This window comes from Mustela erminea, chromosome 2 (genome assembly GCF_009829155.1).
Source record: "Mustela erminea isolate mMusErm1 chromosome 2, mMusErm1.Pri, whole genome shotgun sequence".
Classification (NCBI taxonomy): Eukaryota; Metazoa; Chordata; class Mammalia; order Carnivora; family Mustelidae; genus Mustela; species Mustela erminea.
The window spans coordinates 97,870,615-97,888,142 of NC_045615.1; the positions used below are offsets into that span (position 1 = coordinate 97,870,615).

Sequence of the window (17,528 nt, forward strand, 5' to 3'; positions counted from 1 at the left end):
GTGCATACACGTGCACACACACCCAGCTCTCCGCAGAAACCAGGCCCCATGGGCACTCCCTCCGCTAAGCGAGCCTCCCCTTGCGCACGGCCCCTTCTCTGTGCCATGGGCTCCACCCCCACCTGCCTGGGCTCCTAGGAGCCAGAAGGAGCCCCACCACCCCAGTACCAAGCTGCCCCACTGCTCATGCCAGGTGGGACCTACACACACGTGTCCCCCAGCTGCCCGTGGGACCCACCCTTGCACAAGCCAACGAGTCCTCTGGGAAGAGCGAGGCCAGAACCAGGAACCATCAAATCATTAGAGATGCCAGCTGGACACCCAGGAAAGCTTCCTGGGGGAGGTGATGCCAACACTGAGCCCAGAGCGTGAATGGTCTCCCCACCTTGGCTTGGGGGCAGAGAGCAGGAGCATCTGTCCTTCTCTCTCCTGAGCCCCTCCACCCAGTACCCCCTGCAGACTCAGGGTCCCCCCAGCGCCTGGACCTCCCACTCCCAGGCTCAGCTGCGTATACCCAGGGGGCCCAGAACCCCCACCATGTCTAGCTAGCACCCCAAACCTGTGCCCCCAGCCCAGGCTGATCCTCTGCCCCGAGCCCCTAGGCTGAGCCCAGCCCCCTCAGACTCCCTGTCCTCACACCCAGAGCTCACCAGCTCACACTCCTCACCACTCACCTCAGCCTCTTGTCCCAGCCCTCTATCCAGGTCTGTTGCACGGTGCCCAGAGCACGTACGCAAAAGGCCACCCAGAAATGCATCAAAGCAGGGGTTTGAAACGTCCACCCTCCCCCACGCCAGAGCCAGAGCCGGCTGGTCCCTCGGCTTCTCCGGGGCCTCCCATCTCCCTGCCCAGATTGAGCGGCTCCCAAAAACAGAAGGGGGACTTCCACCGCAGCTCCCCAGTTGGGGCAACCCTGATGCCGAAACAAAGCCCAGGCAGGCAGCACAGGACGGAACAGCAGAACCCAGAGGAGATGTGTGTGGATGTGTGTGTGTCCACGCGTGTGTGCTCACAGGTACAGACGCACGCATTTTAAGTGAAATACTCTAACTTCTGACTTATGAGCAGTGATGCGCTCCTCGTGACCAGCAGGACGAGCCTCAGAAAGTTCATCCGTGTGACTCGGCTCTACCAGGAAAACACACCATCAGCTCAAAACCATGCAGAAAGGACACTTGGTAAACATAGCTTTCTAGTTTTTTAATCTCTCCCACACCAGGGGCGAAGGGAGATGGGATCATTACACAGAGAACATGGAGCTGTCCTCTGAGCTTGGGCCGTGCACACAGATGGAGTCCACGCCAGCAAGTTCTGGAAGCGGATACGGAGAAGCTGAAAGACTGAACAGACTAAGTGAACCAGGAACTCACAGAGGGAGGAGAACCCATCAGTGATGTGGTCGCCCCGACAGGAACCGGATTCAACACCAGATACGTGTTGCCCAAGAACTGGTACCGCCCCAAGGCCCAGGGAGACAGGATGTGCGCAGACCCCACACCAGGCCCACGTGGCCAGGCCACCCGGCATCGGCCATCAAGAGAGGGAAGAGGGGGGCGGAAGACACGTCCACACGTGGATCTTAACTGGAAGGTCACATGGGAGGGAGCAAGGGAGGCCTGGTGCCAACATAAGCTCCAAGGCTGCAGTCTGTTCTCGTCATCCAGGGCTGCTGGAGCCACGAACACACAGCCCAGGCTCCTGGGGGAAGGCAGGGTCGGCTTCCTGGGAGCCTCTGGTCACAATAGAACCGTGTGCCATGCAGCTTCTGTCTGAAGGCACCTTATTGACTTTGCTGTTGGCTCATCAAGGAACCAGCTGCTGGCATCGCTGCACCACACCTGGCAAACCCACCCCGCTTGCAGTTTCCTCCGTGGGCCCTTCGCAGCCTCTGGTGTGTGGAGCCCCGGGTGGGACTCCAGCACCATGGAGGGGGGGGGGGCACGTTTTCAGCCATGGAGTCACAGCCAAAATCACGAAAATGCAGGACATGGGGCACTAGACAGACAACAGACAGGACACTGACTTCGAGGGCGAGCCAAACCAAGAAGGCTGGGCGCTGCCTCCTCCTGTCTCTGCCAGGGATGTCGGGTCCCGCTCCGTCCTCGCTGCTCTGGCCATGTCCCCGAACGAACGTGGACACCGTGGGCTTACAAACAGGATTTAGCAAGCAGGTGAATTCGCGATTCCAGGATCCGTGAATACTGAATATTGGCTACAGAAACAGCACATGCACCGTTCCAGAAAGCCACGCACACAGTGAAGGCACTGTGTCTGCAGTCGGTGGGGGCAGGAGAGGAGCCGTGGGTGCAAATGCTGTGGGGATACCGGTTGGTCGTTTTGACAGAGGACAGCTGGCCTTGCCCGCACCAGTCATCCCCCCTCCCTGGGAGGGAGAACCCCCACCAAATGCCTCCTGCCCATACTCAGTCGCAGACCACGAAACGCACCACAGGCCAACCTGGGGGGTTCCATTTTGAAAGGCAAGGGGAGCGCAGACGCAGAGGACAGTGAGCCACAGTGAAACAAAACATAACATAGAACAAGGCATGGGAGCGTGTGCCCGGGGCATGCGGCCAGGAGGGCGCCTGCCCATGCTGTGGTTCAAAGACCATTCACGATAGTCCTTGTTCGTTTCATTTCATATCCAAACTTAACCCCAGAGCACGTGAGTTTTGATGTGTGATGTTCTCGGTATCACTAGTTTCTAAATTGTCCTTAATGGCTGAGCTTTTGTTTCCCCTTTGAATCAATTGTTATTTAGGGAATAAAGAAAGAGATTACATTTTTAGCAGGCTGTGAGGATGCTTAGTTGGTCCGGCTTTTGTTATTGATTCTGAGTGTTATTATATTGTAGCCGGAGAATATAAATGGGGTCACTTCTGTTTGAGAAATTGACTCAGATTTTCTTTGTGGACCATTAGATACCTCTTTTTTTAATTTTTAAAAGATTTCATTAATGTATTTGAGAGAGCACGCGTGTCGGGGATGGGAGAGGGGAAGAGAGACTCTCTAGCGGACTCCCCACTGGGCACAGAGCCCCACGCGGGACTCCATCGCGCCACCCTGAGATCGGGACCTGAGCCAAAACCCAGAGTCGGACTCTGAACAGACAGAGCCACCCATGTGCCCCGATCCCTCTTTTTTTTTTTTTTTTTAGATTTTTTTTTTATTTTATTTGCTTATTTGACAGAGATCACAAGTAGGCAGACAGGCAGAGTAAGAAGAGGAATCACAGGACCCTGAGATCATGACCCGAGCCAAAGGCAGAGGCTTAACCCACTGAGCCACCCAGGAGCCCACTGATCCTTCTTTTTAATTAATGTTCCCTAAATGCTTAAAATAAAGGTAATCCGAGGGTACAGTATGAGGCTTGAGACATCCACACGAACGCATTTTCATCTGGCCGCTCCCCCCAGGTCCCTTCTGGCACTCTCCCTGCAGTTAGTTGTTCTTTAAAATGCTGTGTTGTGCATCACAGAGTTTACACCTCCTGTGTCCTCACTGTGGAGTTTACCTCTTATCAGTATGAACGGACTTTGTCTCTATTTTAATGCTTCCTACCTTGAACTATGCTTGGTCTTAAATGCCCATAGATGTCTCAGCACTCTTCCACTCAGGACAAGGCGGATAATTCCTGTCCCCCAAGGGCAGGCGAATGGGACACAGTGACCAGCTTCTCACAGAGCGAAGGACAAGCGTGTGTGTGACTTTAGAGGTCACACAGGCATCGCAGTTTCCCCTCCAGCAAGGCTGCACTCAGAGGACCCGAACCGGCCCAAGTCCCAGCCGAGGCTTTGGATGACACAGCCGACCGCTCACCCATCACCCAGTGAGAGACCCCCAACCAGAGCCCCCCAGCCACACTGCCCCCCAATTCCTGCCCTGAAGAAACTGTGAGACAAGCGTGTTTACTGTTTGAGCTGCTAGGTTTTGGGTTAATTTACTGCACAGCAAAGGATAACTGACCCAGTTTGGTGACACTCATACCTCATTTCCCTCTACAGCTCGGTGGCTCGATTCTGTGTTGGGTGCAGGTGGCGGGGTCCTGGCAGGAGGAGAGACCAGCCAGCCTCAACGAGGAAGTTGCAGGCTAAGGTGGAAGGGCACATGCGCAAGCACAAGGAGTGGCAGGGCGAGCGGACAGACGAGCGGACGCCAGCATGCAGCACCCTGCCCAGGGGCAGACACCCGCTGCCTGGACACAGACACAGTCATCATGTGGTCACACGGCGTCCCACTTCCCCATGTTTGTCCCACAACCGCAGGGTTCTTGCAAGGCTGGTCTTCATGCTTCCCGCTCCCTCCACTTCTGCCATCAGCTGAAGACTTATGTTTTCGTTGCTTTTTTCCCATTAGTGATTTTAAGAGTAAACATGCATTCTGTGTTTTAAAATTTACATATGGAATTGCTTCTCGGCCTTTTGGCTAAGATCAAGTGTAAAATTTACCTATGGTTACGTTTGTATCAAAACCACGAACTTGAACTCCATTTCTCAGTTTACCGTTACCCTTATTTAGATTCATCTTCCAGGAGAACATCTTTAGTAATTTTTAAAGGAAGGCTACATGATGGGATATTCTGAGTCCTTTCATCTTGGAGAGTGTATTTCAATATCTTTACACATTATGGAAATGATTAGATCATAATCTTGTTTCAAAATCTTATCACTTATTCACTGATGACACTATTGTTCACGTGGGAACCCCTGACCTGGCGGGCGGACTGGAGGACGTCATGGTGCTCACACCTCACCTGCCTCCCTCCATGTGCCCTGGACCCAGTGACTCGCATGTAATGCGTGGAATCATGCGGGGATGGGTGTCGCTTCTGGGATTTAGCCATGAAAGGCTGTGGCTTCCTTTCTGCGCACATCCCCTCCCTCCCCTCTCTTGGGCCACTCACCTGGGGGAACAGCAGCCACATCAAGGGGCAGCCGGGGATGGGCCTCAGGTGGGTGAGTTTCAAGTGGATCCCCACCCACCCCAGGAAGCCATTGGATGAGACCACGACCCCAGCCAACAGCGTGACTTGGGAGACCATGAACCCGAGGCCCCCAGTTAAGCCACACCCACTACTGACCCTTAGAAACTGAAATTGTAAATAGCTATTGTTTTAAGCAAATAACTTCTGGGAATGATAACTAATACCCCGAGGAATCCACAAAACGACTACTGACAAACAGCTCTAGTGAGATCACAAGCTCAAGGTCAATGCACAAAATTCAGTTTAATTTCTGAAAGTTGATAGTTAACAATCAGAAAATGAATTTTTAAAAATCTATTTAGGGGCACCTGGGGTGCTCAATTGGTTAAGCCTCTGACTCTTGGTTATAGCTCAGGTCACCATCTCAGGGTCATGGGATTGAGCCCCATGTTGGGCTCTGTCCTCAATGGGGAGTCTGCTAGAGATTCTCCATCTCCCTCTGCCCTCCCCACAACTTGTGCTCTCTCTCTAAAATAAATAATATATATTTTTTTAAATTCTGTTTAAATCAGCACCAAAAATGAAATGCATGAGAATAAACCCAACAGAATGTGTGAAAGATCTCATGTGGATAACTGACAAATCAGAGACAAATACACAGAGACACAAACTGTGTCCGGAAAACTCAGTCAGGTTGGGACAGAAATCCTTCCCTAAACTGGCACATAGATTTAACACAATCCCCATCAAACTACCAATAGCCTTTTTTGGTAAAACTTGCTGAGTCATCTGGAAACACAGAAAGACGAAAACGGCCCAAAATTTTTGAAAGAAAGGAAAAGACTGGAGGACGGCCCCATCAGATTCAAGGCTTACTCTAAAGCCACAGGAGTCCTGGCGATGTGACAGGGCATTGAGACAGGCCAGCACCATCTTCGACCATAGGTCAAGGCAACAAAACAGGCCCATGAATGCACATGGCCAATTTACTCTGACGAGACACTGATGCTCGTTAATGGTGCAAAGCAGGTCTTCTCCGAAAACAGTGCTGGGACAGCAGGTGAATATGTCCACTCCCTCACACACTCCCCAAATTAAGTCACGATAGAGCGCAGATCCAAATCTATAAGCAAAACTATTAATCTTCCAGGAAAAAGTCACCAGAGAATATCTTCATGTCTTCGTGCGGGGTCATTTGGGGGTTTATCTGTAGGGCTTTTGAGGTTTTCATTTAGTGGTGGCTCCTCAGTTTGCTTGCGTCTACACCGCACCAGCTTCCCCATCCAGAATCACAGGACCGCATTGTGGCTCAGCGGCAGGCAGCTGCAGGAGGGAGCGTGGCTGGCTCAGGACTGGAGGCGGGGAGGGAGGCCCAGGAGTCCTGCAGGCTTGCAGCCCCAGCCCCTCAAGAAGCACATGCCAGGGGTGCCTCCCACCTGACTGGGGCCTCAAAGCGGTGGCTGCTATGGGCATGTGTGCAGATGGGCTTGGTGGCAAGGGAGCACTGGGCCAAGGTGGGGCCCCAGGGTGCAAACCGCTGACCATGTGAGCCCCAGCTCTGCACCCCAGTGTCCCCTGCTGCCCACCAGAGGCGACCCCGACCAGTGAGCCCAGCTGGGGATCTGCCCAGTGCTGGCAGGGAGCGGGGCCTGGTGTGCACCAAGATGGCTTCACGGTAGACCAGCCAGCAGCTAAGCGGTCACCCTGTCCTTCCCTTGCCCCCCGCACAGAGCGACACTTGCCATTGGGTGTGGACAGGGGAATATCCCAGGACCACTGATCCAGCCCCAGGACCAGCTGTGCACACCTCCCTGTGTCCCCCTCGGGCAGGACCTTGGGAGTCTCCTATTGGCAATGGAAGGAACCTCATCCCCAGGCATGCCGAGAGGAGAAACAAGCCCAGACTCGTGGGGGCCCCGAGGCCTCAGGGGCTGTCCACAGCAGCTGTGAAGTGCACCATGAATTAACCCAATACATAAGCAGATTATTCAAACTCAGGACGCCCCGACCTGAGCTGCAGATACGTGGGAGGCTTCAGGGGTGCCTCTGGGGACCCCCCAGCCACGCCCAGCCTGTAGGTAGACACAGCATCAGAGCAGCTACACGGGGGGCCTGTGTCCTCATCCTCCCTCGAGGCTTCAGGGGTGCACGACCGCCCTCCTGGGCTCTGGCACCTTCTACACAGAACAGCTCAGCGGTCCTAGCACACGGTGGGGGGGGCTATTCCCCCCCACCTCACAAATAAGTGCCAGTGAGGGACTAGCCAGGGTGCTGTTCAGCTGTGGCACCCTCCCCTAGCGGGTGGCCCCCCTCACCCCTCCCAGCATGTGGAATGAGGTGGGGGGCTGAGACCGCTGTGCAGTGGCCACTGCCTACCCCCGACCCTGGCTGCCCCAGGCCCCTGTAACCACTGGAGGGCATGTGGTGCCTGCAGGACCCCAGGGTCCAGCCGAGTGCAGGTTAGGGGGAGGCTGCTCTTGACCTTCGTGTGCCCTCTGGCCTGTGCACACAGGGGCTGTGCCCTCCAGGACACGGTCCTCTTCTGGGCCACCACTTGCCACCTCTGCTTCTTCCATCACCTGGGCTGTCAGCCCTGCCCACCTCTGAAACACTGCTCTCCTCCAGACCTCCTAGACCCCCCTTTCCTAAAGCTGCAGCAGTCACCCCTTCCCCTACCGCCCCCCCATCACCGCACCACCATCTCTGGGGCTCAGGCAGGAGGGCCCTGGGACCGCCCACAGGCCAGGGAAGCCACGTGTCCACTGGGGGCCAGGAGGCAGCAAAGGGCCCTGAGCCAGGAGTGCAGACAGGCAAGGGAGGGGGGCCTCAGTGGTCCCACGGTCCCACAGCACATGGAATCCCTGGGACCCGAGTGGCTCCCCTCCAATGTCTCATGCAGCCACCTTATCTCCATGTTTTGTCTCATCTCCACATTTCCTAACAATAAGTTAAAAACCCAGTAATGCCTCATACACGTGGTTTCATTTTCTCAAGGGAGAGCAGTCCAAGCGTCTTTGGCCACTGCCACTGAACAAGAGGACCCACCCCAAGCACATTCCTTTCCCTCTGAGCCCGACAAGTCAGGCTTGTCAGGCTCCAGGGAGCTGTGTCCATGTGGGACAGATTCCTGCCTTGGTCGACGATGTTGCTGACTGACCTACCCACCAAAACACCAACCCCAGAAACACCACCAACAAAAGTAGGTTTAGTAAGTTAGGAGTTCATTTATCATGGAGGAGACAAGAGCCGGGGGTGGCCAAACCAGGGTTGGTTTAGGTCCCATGGGCATCAGAGAGCCAGGAGCCTCAGTCTTTCTGCTCTATCACCTTGCACGTGGCCTCTTGCCTCGAGGTCACCTCTTGGTGCAAACAGCTGCCAGAGCCCCAGCCATCACACCTCTGTTCAAGAAGCAGGAAAGGCTGCCTGGGTGGCTCAGTGGGTTAAAGCCTCTGCCTTTGGCTCAGGTCATGATCTCAGCGTCCTGGGATCAAGTCCCGCATCGGGCTCTCTGCTCAGCAGGAGGCCTGCTTCCCCCCTCTCTCTCTGCCTGCCTCTTTGCCTACTTGTGACCTTTCTCTATCAGAAATATAAATAAAATCTTAAAAAAAAAAAAAAGAAGAAGCAGGAAAAATGAAATACAAGGGTAGGGGGGCTTTTCCCAGTCAGGTCAGTCACTTGTATGGAGCTTTCCCCGAAGTTCTGCCCAGCACTTGTACTCCCATGGGCCAGAAGAGTCAAAGGACCCCACCTTCAGCTTTAAGGAAGACTTGGGAATGCAGTCCTGTGAGGGTACCTGGCTTGATCCTGACAAGCAAGGGCCCCAGCAGCTGGGGATTGGGGGTCCCGAGGCACAAGTCTGTCCCCCCAGCTGTAGGAGCAAGGACAGGGTCCCTGCCAAGGACATAGGGCTGGCACCAGCCCCACCCTGTGGAACTTGATCAACCCCCATGCCCTCTCCCTCACTGACCCACGCCCCCACCCCGGCTCCAGGTCTGAGACCCCAGGAGGGCCCACCAATCGGGCAAACATCTGGGCTTGCACCATCCTTGACATGGCACTCAGGGCTGATGTCCCCCCAGCTCCACGGTTTGGGACCCTGCAGTCAGCTCAGGACACAGGCCCACTCTTGAGTCACCCTGCTCAGCCATGGGACAGTCAAAGCTCGGGCCTAGATGCCTGGACTAACACCCTCCAGGCCCACGGCCCCCATCTGGGCCCTCAAGGGCTGGCACCCCACTGCCTCTTCCCCTGGACTTCCCCCACCTCCGAGCTCTGCCCTTCCCCCCACTGAGCCCCCAGGGCCACCCACACAGGACCAGGCCTCAGGGTTCCACATTTCTAAACACGCTGAGAATCTCTAAGAACTCTGCCTCAGGCCTGAGGTCGGGGGGGGGGGGGGGGCAGCACACCTGCCCCTCTACGCTCCCAGGGCAGGGGTGGGACAGGAGCAGCCATCTGCCCCCACCAATCAGCATGCAGTGGGAGGGGCCTGGATAGTACAAGGCCAAAGGAGAGGTCCCCTGTAGGGGCTCAGGAGTGTCCAGAGACAACCTCGTGCTTTGCCCGTGCTGACCTCCTACAAAGGGGAGGCACCATGTTCTTCCATCATACACGTGGGGAAACTGAGACAGAGAACACAAAAGCTACCTGCATGGTCACTCAGGTGGGCAGCCCCCCCATGGTGGCCATCTGCCTGGCCAGTCTCTATGCTGAGAACTGGCACCCTGGCCATGCCCAGGTCCCCGGAGCTCCCCTCCCAGGACAGAGTCACTTGGCTATAGCCAGATCCCAGCCTCCATCACCGCTATGCCCCTGTGGGGACAGCTGCTCCGTGCCAGTCAGCCCTTCCCCAGGGACAAAGCTCCCCCGTCCTGCCCCAGCCACTTCTACAGAGGAGCAGCCGTCAGCAGAAGCCCAGCCCAGTTCTAATCCCTCGTGAGGCTTGGCCACGGCTGCGGGCTCCACGGGCCCCAGGGCTTACTTGCCCATGTTTGCCAGGGACAGCTCCGTTCCATCTGCCACTGGCCGGGCCGCTTCAGGAGTCCACTCAGCCGCCCACCTTCCCTGGCGCTGGAGGCCCGGCCAGCCCCTCCCGCGGCGGGTGGCGGCTGCGCCCGTGACCTTGTGATAACCCGAGTGCCATCCGTCAGCGGCCGGCCGCCAGGCTCCGGAACACTGCGGCAGCTCATCTGAATTCAAATTACCCCGGGAGCCGCGCGCCGGAGCCTGCCATAACTCAGCACGGCAGGAGGAGCGCGGCCCGCCCGCAGATTGGACATTACCATACATTCCTGGGGCGTCGGACAGGGCTGCTAATGAAAATATCAATCAAAAACTCGGCTGACTTAATGGTCAATTTAAATTAATTAATTGGGGAGGAGAAAAAAGTCGAGGGGGCAGCGTTGACGGGCTGCGTCTCGGGCAGGCGGCGAGAAGCTCGATGCCTGGCCGGGCACAGCCCCTGGGCCGGGGAACAGGGCATCCCCTCTGCAGAGACCCCAGCAGGTGCACAGGCATGGGGCCAGCACCCCCCTGGGAAGGGTGTGGGCCCTGCGTCCCGCCTCGGCAGCTCCCGGCAGGGTTCCGGTGGCCTGTCCCACAATCCAGCTCCCCGCATCTGTGGGGAGAGCCAGCTGCCTCCTGCCAAGTCCCCTCCCAAAGCCACGCAGTGGAAAAGCCACTTAGCCTGCAGGACTGGCAGGGGCTGGCAGGACACTGGTCCCCTCAAGGAGGCCTGCCCACCCCAGCCAGGCCTCAGCTCCTTGTCCGCAGAGGGGACAATGGGCTCCACCCCCAGGGCCTGGCAGGGGGTGGGCAGGAGGCCATGGAAGGGCTCCTGCAGGGACTTCCAAGGTTGGGCACCCCAGGGTCCCCTTGGGAGGGTCCAGAGATGGTCTTCAACATGCAGAGAGGGAGGGTGGGGCCCCAGAGCACAGCCTCAATACGGCAACGCCAGGAGCCTGTGGGTAACCGGTGTCCCCTGCAGCCACGTGGCACTGGGAAAACTCTCTATGAGCCCCGGGTGACAGGAGAGCAGGGTACAGGCAGGTCCAGGCCCCCACTGCCCAAGGAGGACACGGAGCTCATGAGGCAGCGAGACCACCCACTCTGAGTCCCAGATGTGACAGCCCAGGGGGCCCAAGGGGGACCCAGGAAAGCCCACCAACAGATTCCCACCCAGGGCCCTCCAGGAGATGCTTCCCGCCCTCAGAAGCCCTCCTCCACAAGAACCAAAGGGGAGAGATGATGGCAGCCGGGCAGCCCCGGCCCCCCACACCCCTGCAGGGCACAGGCCACCTGCTGGATCTTTCCAAGAAAGCCGGCAGAGAACTCTCTCAGAGTGGAGCTGCCCCTCGGGTCAGAGGCAGGCAGCGCCATCCTGAAGGGGTCACTCATGAACGTCAGCCATGGCATGGGAAGCAGCTTAGCCCAGGCTCTAGGCCGGCGTGCTCAGTGCTGGCATGGCCTGGGCAGAGTGGCCGTGGCCGGAAGGGCAAGTCCGGGTGGCCAGGGGCAATCCAGGGAGCCACACTCCCAATGCCCATCCCTGATCCAGGACCCCACAGCCACAGCCTTTCAGTACCAGAGACCCGCTGGCCCTGGGTCCGGCCATCACAGCTGACTTGACCCACAGGACTCAAGGGGCCATGACGCACTGGCCCAGGAGAAGCCACATGGGCCGGGCCTGTGCTTCCGTGAGAGATCAATGCCACTAGCCCCTCAGCAGCAGCAGGACAGAAACCTGACCCATCCAGAGAGGCCTCCTGGGCTCCTGGGCGGACCCAGCAGGAAAACCCTGCCACAGGATCGGGGAGGGGGTCCCCCAGAGACCCAGAGACAATGTCCTGGTCACAGGGGCTGGGATGGGGTACCTGTGCACCTGTCCAAGAGAGAGGAACCAGCCCCCCCACCAGGCCCCTAGGTGGGCAGGGCTATGGGATAGGACCGGTATCCAGGCTTGGCATGGAGTGGCCCCAGAGAACAGAGTGAGGCCCCCACTGAGAGAAGAGCTGGAGTAACAGGAACAGGAGAGGGGGTTGGGGCAGCACCTACCCAGCCCCCCACCCAGCCCCCCAGCCCACCCAACCTGTCTCGCTCCATCTCCACGGGCTGCAGCCAGTTGGGTGTGGGCTGCCTCCATTTGGAAGGCTTGGGGAGGGCAGGAGGGCCCTGGGTGCCTGATCCCAGCAGTGGCAAGTCCCAGTGAGTTAAATGGAGGGTGGCATGGGGTCAGGGTAAGAGATCAGGGTGGCCGTGGGATTTGGGATGGGTGGGGGTTGTGGCTGGCGTTCAGGCTCAGCTGGGGATTCGAGTCAGCACTGGCACTACTGTTGTGGTTGGGGCTGGGGTCCCAGGTGGGCCTTGGGCAGTACCCCCTGCACACACACAGCCCATCTTCCAAAGGAAAGGCCCGCTGCTTTTGCGGGACCCAGGGCCTGAGGGCGACCCCAGAGGCTCCAGAGAGGGTCATCGAAGGACACATGAGGGCTTGGTGTCTGGTGCTAGGCCAGGAGGACTTGGGGGTCACATGTGCACATGAACTGGGCATTGCCTCTGGCCCCCACCAGGTCTTCCTTGCCTAGTGCCCACCTGCCCCTGCCCCCACCTGGCCTTGAGTCCCCACGGCTTCCCTGCACAGGGGACGTAGGACCCCACCTGGTCCAGAAGGTAGAGGGGTGTCCCCCACACAGTGCTGCATCTGGTCTGGCCAGACCTGACCATGCCCGAGCCACAGGGACTGATTGGCTGGTGGCTCTGTCCCTTTAGTGACAGCTGGGATCCCTCATGTAGGGCATACTTCCCAGGACCCTTAGGTGTCATGACCACTTCTCCAACAGCCTCAGGACCAGGGAGACTGGGGGTGCCCAGACTACTACCCTCTGAGCCCAACCACCGTGCAGCCTGGGTCTGACCCTACTTGTGCTCCCCCATGACCAGAACCAGTGTGCACACTAGCCCAGGGAGCCTGGACCTGCAGCCGAGGCCAGCGTGGAGTGGGGAGAGAACCCAGGGAAGGGGGCTCTCGCACCCTTACTGGTATCCTCCCCTGTGGTGCCAGGAGCAGGTCCTCCCAGGGTCTCCCCTCAGTGAGGGACTCTTCCCAAGGTCACAGGGCAAGTCAGTGGGGGCCTAGGGCTTGAAACTCAATTTCCCCAGAACCCACGGGGCTCCCCACCAACCATGGAGTGATCCCTGGAAGAGTCTAGCTCCACTATGAGCTATGTGGCCTCAGGCAAGTCACCCCAACTCTCTGGGCTCAGGGTCCCCTCCATAAATTCTACACAACCACATAGGACCACACTCACAACCCACCTGGAACGACACACTCACCTGGGTCCACACCCACAGCCACAACTCACCCCCACCCAGAGCTGGTGCACTCAACAATCCCCTTGGAAGGCTGGGCTTCACTGGGGGCGGTGGGGAGGGCTGTCTCTTCCCCATCTATGTCCCCCTAGATGCCAAACACTCCTCGGGGACAGCACTGTAGTCCCTTCCTTGGACTAGCACTGGCTAGGATGTAGAAGGAGCCACCAGAGGGCCTGGGGTAGTGGGGCTGGCGGGACTGACCAAGATCCCCACTGCCACCTTCCCTGGGGCCCCAGAGGATCTGCACCCCCAGCCCCTGGGCTCCAGCACACCCCCACCTCCCACCCCCGGCAGACTGAGGGAGCAGGCCTAGCCAGGGGTGATCTTTGCTGCCACCCAGTGGCTGCCAGGGGCAGCACGGCTGGGGCTGCAGGCCACCGCAGGGCCACCCAGCCACAGGGTGGGAGACAACGGAGGCCTCCAGGAACCAGCCCACGGGGGCAGAGCACTGGGCCTCGATAGTCGCCTCTGGCTGCACTGTGCACCTCAGGCCATGCCCAAGGGCAACTGAGGATGGTGGGGGCTGGGGGTCAGCCAGTTCTGGGCAGAACAGGACAGCACCCTCCCGGGACTGCCTGGGGCCATGCTGGCTCCACCAGGTCCAGCAAGAGAAGGGGAGCCTCCCGCCATCCCAGGTGTCCACCATCCAGCTCCTGCAGGGGGGGGGTTCTGGCCTGCCCTGGAGCACAGGAAACCCCAAGAGTCCCCAGAGAGCCGCCAGCACCACGCAGGCGCCACGGTGACAGCGTGCCCTTGGCACTGTTAGCCGGCAAACCCTGACGTAGCAGCAGGCTCTCAGGCCCCAAGCCTCAGCTAGTACAGGCCCAGCCATGACACCACAGTGGCTCCGGTCCTGAACATGCAGCCTCAGGGACGCGCGTCTGGGGAGGCAGTTGGGCCTGTCGGCAACAGAGGCTGGGCGCCTAAAGGGCACAGTGCGGACTGCAGGGTTGGTAAAGGGCAGAGCCACTACTTCCATTTCCTGGGTCAGATGGTCTCTCTTGCGAGCCCCAGACAGGCGTGTCCCACAGAGGTCTCCATCTTCAACACTAGTGGGCTGGGTTTGGCCCCTGGGCCACAGCCCCCCACCTGGAGCATGTGTGCACACTGCAGGAACGAGCTTTAGGAACACACACCGCGGGCCAAGCTCGGGCCAGAACCGGCACTGGCACCAGGCCGCTGCCCCGAGGCTCCCCATCTCCGCTGACTCTCCAGACCCAGGGGACCACGTTCAAGAGTCCCTTCCTGTAAAGTGTCCAGAACACGCAAATCCACACCGACCTCGCTGTCGGGGCACACTGAGGGGGGCCGGTGTGACCGCCAAGGGCAGGGGGACACGGGGGCGCCCGCAGGCCAGGCAAGCACACTACAGGCCGCCTTCAAACGGCCACAGCTGCTCTTACTGTAAGAGCAGCACCTCAGAGGTTAGAAGAAGACAACAAGTTTGGAAGTACCCATCTCCAGTGAAAGATCGCATCACTTTAAAACCACGATAATGGGGGTGCCTGGGTGGCTCAGCGGGTTAAAGCCGCTGTCTTCAGCTCAGGTCGTGATTCCAGGGTCCTGGGATTGAGCCCCGCATCGGGCTCTCTCTCTCTGCCTGCCTTGCTGCCTACTTGTGATCTCTGTCTGTCAAATAAATAAAATCTTTCAAAAAAAGAAAAATTTAAAATAAAATAAAATAAAATCACAATAATGTAACAGACAGGATGGCTTGTGGCCCGAGGCTGCCACATCCACCCTGGCCCGGTGTCCTCAGCCCGCTGACCAGTGGTGCCCAGGCGCCCGCAGCATGAGCCTCCCCGCATGGCCACACCCCTGCAGCCCACGGCAAGTGTGGCCATCATCCCTGCCCATAGGTGACACCTGATGCCCAAGCCTTCAAGTTCACCCCAGGCACCAGCGACATGACTACATCCTCTGCAAGTCAGGGACAGGGCCATGGGGTCTCACCTGCCACTTAGCATCGTGGCTTTCTGCTCCCTAAGTGTGCGTCCAGGCAGTTGGGGAGCTCCTCCAGGAGGGGTCCCACCTGCAGGGACTGGGGGGCTGACCAGGCTTGGGCCCAGGATGAACTACTCCGCGGAGGGATACACGTGAAGCTGGAGCTCAGAGTGCAGAAGCGGCTGCGGCTGAAGCGGCTGCGGCAGAAGCTACCTGAACTGACACAAGAAGGTCGTTTTTACATATGTCGGGGCCAACTTGCTGGAAACCAAAAATAAAGAGAAAATCTCAAAAGATTCCAGGGGGGGAAAAAAAAAACAAAATAGGACACATTACAGACAGGGAAAACAGCGAAACCACTCTGATTTCTCGTGGAAAGCCAGCCAAGCCAGGAGGCAATGGATGGTTTCTTCAAAGGACAGGAAGGAAGAGACAAGCCAGAATCCTGGATCTGGGAGAACAAGCCTTCAAAAATTAGGGGAAAAGGAATGTATTTTCAGGTACGTGAAGGCTGAGACAGCATTCCCGATTACAACAAATGGTAAAGAAAAATTTTCAGGGGCACCTGGCTGGCTCAGTCGGTGGAGCATGAGACTTATGGTCTCAGAGTTGTTAAGTTCGAGCCCCATACTGGGTGTAGAGAAGACTTAAAAACATCTTTAAAAAAGGGAAAAAAAGAAAAATTTCCAGGCTGAAGACAAATGATGCCTGAAGGAAACTCAGAGCCCCTGGCAGGAAGGAAGGGCTGGCAAATATGGGGGCCAAAAGATAGGTGGGGCATCTATACCACGAGGCCAAGGAGAATGTGAGCCGAAGTACAGCTACAGACACACAGCGTCAGCATGTACTTATGAAAGCTTGATGCAGGAGAGACGTGTAATAATTCTAAACGCAAGCGCAAGCACGAGCCGCCAAGAGAGACAGACGAATCAGCCCCCAGAGCCTACCAGGCATGAGGACTCGATGCGTCCGGTAGACAGAACATTCTGTAAGGGTGTAGATCTGCATGGTAAATCCAGACCTAACAGACACATGCGCAATGCTGCACACATTTCCAGAATATACTTTCTTTTTTAGCACAAGTGGGATATCTATAAAAATTGGTCACGTTAGGACATAAAGTCTCAATAAATTTCTTACTATAACACAGGTGTTCAGTATAAACAGTAAAAAAAAATCCACAGACCCCCCACGTCACAGCCTGCAGGACGGCTGCTCTCAGAGGAGCAGACACCGACAAGCCGTGGCGAGGACGTGGGCAGACAGGAGCCCCGTGCACTGTGGGCTGCGGCCGCCATGGAAAACAGTATGGAGGATCCAGGATGAGTCCATGGTCCAGCTGTTCCACATCTGGGCATGTTCCCTGGAGAACGGAGAGCAGGTCTCAATGAGATGCTGGCACCCCCACGATCATGGCAGTGTTAGGCCCCACAGCTGAGACAGGGAGGCACCTGAGTGTCCACGGGCAGATGGATGGATGGATGGACAGTAGATGGATGGATGGATAAATGATGGACAAATGAAGGATGGATGGGTGGATGGATAGAGAGATAGAAGGATGGCTGGATGGCTGGATGGATGGACAGTAGATGGATGGATGGATAGATGATGGACAAATGGAAGGATGGATAGAGAGACAAAGGGATGGACAGATGGGTGGATGGATAGAGAGATAGAAGGACGGATGGGTGGGAGCGCCCGGGTGGCTTAGTGGGTTAGTCTCTGCCTTTGGCTCAGGTTATAATCTCAGAGTCCTGGGATCGAGCCCCACATCGGGATCTGCTCAGCAGAGAGCCTGCTTCCCTCTCTCTCTCTCTGCCTGCTTCTCTGCCTACTTGTGATCTCTGTCAAATAAATGAATAAAATCTTTTTTAAAATCTTAAAAAAAAAAAAGGATGGATGGGTGGATGGGTGGATGGATGGATGGATGGATGGATGGATGGAAGGAAGGAAGGATGGATAGATGGACAGATGGAAGACAGACAGTTGGACAGATAAAAGGATGGATGGACAGATGGATAAACAAAACAGACACACAACCCACACAATGGAACATTTTCCAGCCTTAAACAGGAGGGACATTCTGACACCTGCCCCAACCGGGATGGACCCCGAGGACACTGTGCTCAGTGCCATGAGCAACCACAAAGGGACAACACTGTGTGACCCCACTTGTGTGAGTCCCCAGAGGAATCAGATGATAGAGACAGTGTGGATGGTGGATGTCAGGCTGGGGGATGGGAAGAGATGGGGAGCTCGTATTTCTTGGGGGCAGTTTGGGAAGAGGAAA

General features: G+C 57.2%; 1 long non-coding RNA gene across 1 annotated transcript; it reads right to left on the reverse strand.

The window, feature by feature from the left end:
• Nucleotides 1-5,478: 5,478 nt before the first annotated feature.
• On the reverse strand, nt 5,479-16,777 carry LOC116584792. The gene is made up of 2 exons (XR_004283330.1): nt 15,248-16,777; nt 5,479-6,247 (listed from the first exon to the last, which is right to left on the reverse strand). It is a non-coding gene; the product is annotated as an uncharacterized LOC116584792 (long non-coding RNA).
• Between the last annotated feature and the right edge of the window lie 751 nt (nt 16,778-17,528).